The sequence below is a fragment of the Necator americanus genome, chromosome V (genome assembly GCF_031761385.1).
Source record: "Necator americanus strain Aroian chromosome V, whole genome shotgun sequence".
Lineage (NCBI taxonomy): Eukaryota > Metazoa > Nematoda > Chromadorea > Rhabditida > Ancylostomatidae > Necator > Necator americanus.
In genome coordinates this window covers 22990400-22997929 of record NC_087375.1, presented here as the reverse complement: position 1 = coordinate 22997929, position 7530 = coordinate 22990400, and positions in this window count along the sequence as shown.

Below are 7530 nucleotides of genomic sequence, written 5' to 3'. Positions count from 1 at the left end.
CAAGAGCTGCTGATGAAGGGCTGACTTCTCCTTTTTCAAAATATATAAAAATAGTTGTTGTCAGTCTTCCACAAGTGAGTGGAAGATTCGCATAGTATTTCCATCCAGTGTTCTTATAAAAGATAAATGAATAAAAGTCCGAATTTTCATGCCTGCTCAAAAATAGCTCAAAAATATATGATACAAAAAATTAATAGATACTTAAACATAGTGAGTGACGTAATAAATAATAAATAACAAACGCAAGAGACCAATAGGTACACAACAAATAACATATGCACTTTGATTGAGTTTCTTCGTTAAAAAATCCGAGAGCATTGACGATTTTCGACCTTATCAACTGAGACTAGAAAATCACTAGCGCATTTTTCTTAATAAGGCACGGAAAGAGATACGGCGAATTGAAAGCAGAGAAAATGATGTAAACAAAACAAATATAGAAGAAATCAAAAAGTCACTAAGTTAGAATGTAAAAATGTGCCATTTTGCTTTCACTCCTATACTAAGTACGCATCTGTGCTCCCAACTCGATCATCATCAGAGAGAAATGACGCTGTCATTATTATTTTGTGACCTGCTAGCGAAGGATTTTCTCGGTGCATAATCAATGACTGCCTTTAAAGGTTAACTACCAGGTAGATTTGTTCCGAAGACCGATGATTACATAAATAGCTGGCATAGAAACATTCCTGGATGGTTTCGGGGTTAGTTTTCAACGTCAGAATCTGAATACTATTTTTAAAATTTCTTTCTTATACTCGTATTGTACTCGTACTGTATTCTCATATTGTTGTTGTACAGAAGGAAACACATTCTAGCTACCGTAAAAATTTAGAAAAATTCTGTCGTTTCAAAAATTCATATCCTGTAAGAGAGGAGCAATAATGTCGTGGTTTTATTGTTGCGGACGTTTCCTTGCTAAAATGACACAATTTTGGTTTTTATGAGAGGTAAACAAAGCCGGTCTTCACCCACGTATTCCCATCGCACATTGCGTTTTTCCTCCAGATGCCAACATACTGGCAAGCGCGACGAAGATTCGTGATATTGGTTTTCTTAATGTTCCTTGTTCAAGCAATTTTTTTAAAAATAGAATCTGCAAATTTTTTTCGTATCTATATACTTTTGTAAAACATTTAACTAAGCATTTGAATGAGTTGGGTCAATCTCCGTCTCGCTCTCCCCTCATTCGATGCACATACGAATGCGAATTATCCGCAAACCTCGATTATATTCCATATTGTATATATTTACATTCAAGTTATTGAGTGCGTTATTGGCTTATCGTTTTTTGCTCTCCTTCGGTGTTTTTAATACCTCTTCAGCGATAATTTCATTGTACGTACTTTGATGGAAGGAAGATTGCCGCATTGGAATGCGTTGTATATGTAGAAATGTGTGTTCTGCATAAACTTTCCATTTTTTGGGATCTGTCGACTGCTCGACTCATCAAAGAGTACGGAGAAGTCCCGTGGTCCCGAAGTATCCCTAGACATCGCAACAGAGACAGTGAGATCCTTCTGGGCGATACAAATATTTGCCTACACAATTGGAAGCTTTTTGAAAGGGATTCTAGCGAAGCTGTTGATTTTAACGTACCACAATCTTGGCTTCGCCGGGGAGCCGGAACTTTCGTGCATGCCGTCGTGAAAAACAGGCGACAAAAAAAGAAAGCATGTCCCAACAAGGCAAAAATTTCTACCACCTACCTGATATAATTAAATCATAGTGTTTCCTTAAGAACTATGTTGTGGACATTTCACGTTCAAATAGTGTACATATATTCTACCAAAAAGTTTATCCCTCACATTTGAAAATCTTCCAAAGATGGCAGCAGAGCGGCAAAAGGTCTGCATCATGAGTTTCCTCAAAATTTCTTTATTTTGGGTTTTTCTAGGTCTGCATCATGAGTTTCCTCAAAATTTCTTTATTTTGGGTTTTTCTATCTCTTGTTTGGTAGGATAGGTATTTATTCAGATACCCAAGAGTAAACGAACCATCATTTTAGAAACATTCGTGCTAAATACGACTTCATAATTTCCTAAAAAGATGCATTAGGAGCACGTTTATTTGGTGCGGAGGAAAAGTTCCACCAAAAGACAAACTCACTGTAATTATTTCATTATTTCTTTGAACTATGGAAATCCGATCTTGAATAGAAATAACTCGACGCTGTATGAACGATAAACAATCTATGTACGGTTGGGATGTCTTGGCAGAATGAGAAAGCTGTTCCTAGCACGCGAATAAATAAGCAAATTGTGAACTCTGGATTTGTACGTCCAATTGTTGGGTCGAAAAAATCGTCTTTTTTGTAAGCATAAAACTGGATCTGAATAATATGAAGTGTGTTCAGTAGGACTCAGGAAGAGAAAGCTCACGCGTTGTGACCGATGCGTCGCATTCACCTCGCAGAACACTTTGATGCTGACCATAACCTGGGCTCTACTACATATACTGTGGCTCCAGCTCATATACTGTCTTTATGTCCCTATTTCTATCATTCAATACGCTAATCGTCTCCACTCTTCGTAATCAGAGTTCAGTTTCTACATGAAACCTTTTTAATGTAGATATAAAGCAAATTCTATTTACTTTATAGTTGTGCTAATACGTGCTGGAGTTAATTTAGCATTAAGTACGGTATTGACTAAGTTTAAGCACTAAACCTAATCTGTACTCCTTGGATTGCTTTCAAGGGCGTTTCTGTATCTAAGAAGTGCACGTTACGTTTTTTTTTGTTGAATGGAAGGTGTTGAATTCGCAGTAAAAACTGATATCACCAATCTTGTAACAGACAAACTTTAATTTGGCTGGATTTCTGTCTTCGTATTACGTTAATTCAGGCTTTGCGTGCTGTGCTCTCATGGACTCCACCCATGGTTTCTCGCTTTCTCCAAACAACTTCCTTTTGCTGGGAAGTGAAAATTTGCGTTGGTCCGCAAAAGACTTATTATGATTCTTCCTGATTACTTAGAACGACTTTGATTATGGCTCATAACTAATTCTCCATTTCAGGATAATTTTTCCTTTTCTATCTTGACAGTAGGGTCAGCTCTTTTATTAATGTAGCGAAATCCTATATTAGACAATATTATTTACATTCATGGACACTGCAGAACATTTTAAATGAGGTTATTAAAGGTCAAAAATTAGCACATACTACTAGAGTATGTAGAAGAAGAAACAAACGGTTGTACTTCCCAGGAAAAAAAGAACCCTTAGTTTCTCATGGCTCCCCTCAGTATCAGAAGCACCGCCCATACGAACTAATAATCAACTAATCGTTTTCACATGCAGACGCCGGAATTCATCCGTACATATTTGGCTGAGTCGTGAATTGTTTTTCCGGATGAGATAACCTCGTATTTTTGTGGATGGCAAATTTGATTGTTGCCGGGGTAATGGTGGTGGCACGCCCTGTTTGCTGTCATTTTCCGGGGGCGTAATCAAAAATTACTTAATAGCTGGTCAGTAACGCTGCCAACCCAGCCAGCACTTGCGGTCACATCTAACAAGTTGTGTGGGTCATCAACGCCGCTATTCTTCTTGCCCACGGTCCAAGGATGTCCGGCTTTTAGCAAGTAGCTATTTAGTGGGGGTCCAACGCGAACTTTTGCACGGCAATCACTGTCGTGCATGCACTTTTGCGTTTGGTTTGCTCTGTAATTTTCGCCCATATCTCAGCATTATGCCCTGAGAATTTTGCATCTGCTATGGAGTATTATTAGAGCACTGGAGAAAAATATGTTTTGCTGCAAACCCAAGCGGCATATTCCGACGAATTCGAATTATATCTGTGTTGCTCACGCAGCCCTTTTCGTTTATTCGAGAAGTAGTTCTTTATGCCCCTTCTTATTTTCTCGTGTTACTATATTATCGCAGTGCTAATTTTCCTCTGAAAAAAGGCTAGCTCATCGAAATTCATTGTCCAGGATTTGGAGTTGCGGATTTGCTTGTTCGATGTTTGTTTTCAGGTTGACGCCATCATCCTTTTCACTTTTTTTCAGCTTTTCGCACTAGTTACATAGCTTTTCAAATTCGAAGACGTCAAGCAAATCATTCGTTGTGATTTGGTTATATGGTGCAAATTCTTCAAAATTAGTTTGAATCAGTCAAAGTCAAAAATCAAAATAAAAGCTTTGAAACTCTTTTGTACCATAGCGGATGACAATACACATATTTGGAACTAAAACGACTACTGCTAACCACAATTGACACTTCCGTGTTTTCGAGCTTTTCTCGTTTCTTTTCCCTTTTTCTCCTTCTCAGTATGTGTAAAGTTAGATCGCAGCGGTCAGCGAGTTCTCGAATGGTAAGCATCACTTTTTTCAATTCCACTTCAGAAACGTTTGCATTCTATCAGGACTACAAATTTTCAAGCCAATTCAATCAAAACAGTTGTTTAATCAAAATTTGTCTTCGAATTTTTTCCGTTGGAACGTGTCCGATTCTCATCCAATTTTAAGCAAATTCTCATTGTGCTCGATTGTCTTATGTAGTTTATTTTTAAGTGTGAAACAGCTTGCACTTTCCTCAATCATTCGCCTTCTCATATCGTTTTATATCGCATGTCATCCATGCACCCGCCATCGCGTTCTCAGCTATGTACAAGTTACTTCGGTAACATCGCTGTATTGATAACTCAGGATCCATGAAGATGCTATCCAACATCTTTTTTTCCTCAGCAAATCCCGCTTGCCTACGTATATGCTTCTATCATTTTTTCTGGATGGAACTAATCATTCTGAACCTTTCCGGATGGAAAAAAGAATCAGCCTTCCAACTCGTTAGCAGAGATTTGAGTTTTAAACACGAATCAGTAATCATAAGACTGTCCAATTTTTAAAATTAATTTGGGAAAATAGTAGAAATTGCAAAGATAATGAATGGAATAATTATAAATTGAAATTTTTTTCATTTTTGCTTTCAGTTTTCGTATTACTGTGTCTATTCGCACGCACACTGTTAAGAAACATTCTCATGGCAGCCATTTTTTGTTTACGGCTAGATTCTTAACAGAATTCTGCAAATTGTGGAATAGAATGGATAAAGCACAAATTTCGGACAACACTCGAGTTTGAAAGGAAATACGAAAACGTGGGAAGGACGAAATCAAATAGCGTAAATGTACTTCAGCTGCCTAAATAATAATTTCAAACTTTAGTGGAGGAATTTTTTCGAAAATTTTTGCACACAAATATCTGAGAAAGTTCCAGAAAAATATCCATATCCAGTTTATCGCTTTTTCTGTTCAAGTTTCCTTCTCCGAAACCTCTTTAGTTTTTTGGATAACTTTCAAAATTTGCAAACAGATATAACTCGAAGTACCAATTGCGAACATAGCATTCTTTTGCACCGTGTCATAATTTCCATGTGGCGTTCTCTGGAAGACTAGCCATTTAAAGCGGTTAACATTCAAAATCTGAAATTTTTGGGCTATATATTCAGAAGATCATTTTACATGAAAATTTAGACTCCAGACTGTCTAGCAAGCATACTCATCTCAAATACTTAGGAAAAAGAGCAGTAATCACTGGTTACAGACGATTAGCTTTTCCAGTGGCTGAGGTGAATCCTAGCAAGCTATCACAAACGATTAATTTAGCAGTTTTTCGTTTTTGTTGAATAGTATTCGAAATTAACTAAATAGGATTGATCGTCATAACCGATTAATGTCCATATCCAAGCGGATCAAGCGAGTGATCTGATTTTCCCATTGGGAATCGTGAAGGAGGGGGTTGTAAGGGAGTGTGCGGTCGGCAATAGTGAATCGAGGATAACATGATAGTCAGGATGAAATATTACGTAGTATTAAATAATTATGAATATCACAAAATATTTAAAGAAGAAATAAATAATTAAATTCGTCAAATAATAATGAATAATTAGATACATTGCAAAGTATTATATCTGGCGTAGGACAGTAACAGGGAAGCATCAACATTCTTGAAGATGTGCAACGTGATGACAGTGTGACAATGGGACCAGGTTCACCTCGCTGAGCCACATTTTTGCGGAAGAGATAGAAACTCGAAGCTACTTCCACAAGATGACGGGTTCAGTTATAAGTAGTTTCCAGTAGCTACACGAGGACTTGATAGAAATTAGTGGCCAAAAAGGTCAGAATCTGTGCACATTGTTAGGTCTGGAAGATCGCAAGTGACCTGAAAATAAGAAGATCTGAAGAAATTTTTTAGGTGGATTTCAAGAGAAGATGGCCAATGTCTAAAAAAAGCCATAAGGTTGTTTTTTGATACCTAGTTTTTTTTTTGGGACTTAGATGGAAAAAATTAAAATTCTTCGACTTTTTTGGAATTTTCCCATCTATATTTCCTGAGAATCAGACGCTCCCGAATGAAGAAACTTCGCACACAGAGGTTTCCTTTGTTTCTCTATACGAATATATAAGTGATACTACTATCTATACGCTATATACACATATATACTTTTAAATCTACTATTTCAACACCAATATTTCAACAACATTCCAGCAAATTTGCGTCTTCTTCCAATTTGGTGTTTCTTCCCTTCTGTCAGCCATTGAACTTCATATTTGCCATTTATTCCTTTGTTTTTCCTAAACACCCGAAATTTCCAATATAGTGACTTCAGATAGAGGACGAAAATAAGCGAATCCGCACTTTTTTTTCGTATTTCATCCGTAACTTGATTTCCTCGTTTTTTGGAGAGTAACTACCGTGGCTTTCGCACGTCTTTTGCATGGTAGACGGCCTGTCACTATTTATTTTTATGTAGTCCTAAATCCAGAAATCTACAAGCTTTGTTTGCCGTTATTACGTTTATTCGGTAGAAGGTCATTTGATGGGACATCGATTGATCCCTCACTTCTTAGAGGCATCCCCGATGAACTGCAATGACTCTAAAACGAAATTTACGCAAGTTGCTGTAATTCTCTTGCGAAAATGAGAAGGAAATAAGCTAGGTTGGCCCAAATGCACTGTTTTTCTGCACCTCGCCTTCTCTCTTTCTGTTTAATTTCATATTATCCGCTCTATTTTCAAAATTACATCTCTCTAAGTCCTACAGTAATTGCTTTTAGTGTTTTACTATTTCAGATAACCATAATAGCGAAGTTTTCGCTTACAACTACGTTTGCTCTTTACAAAAACCATGTTATTTCTCTTTTTTTTATGTAATATGTAGCTCTCCGATACCATGAAAGCATCTCTTGTGCTTTCCAGCTAATCTAATCTTAATTTTATAGTATTCTGCAGCTACATGTCCTTCTCTACGTGTTTTCCAAGAAAGGTAGACACGTTTTTCCGTTTGTTTCTTTATCTTAATGGAATAGGTCTGCAAAACATTTGGAAATCTTGGAATTGACTTCTTGGCAGCGCTTTTTTCAGTAAAAAGCAATTTTACCAGTCCACTTGCAATGACTTTTTTACAAATGCAACAATTCAAGCCACTTTCGCACACCTTCCGGACACATTCATCCAAAGAACCAAAGCCTTATTGTCGATACTAATGTACCCATAGAAAGCCAATACATGCTGCGACGCATTT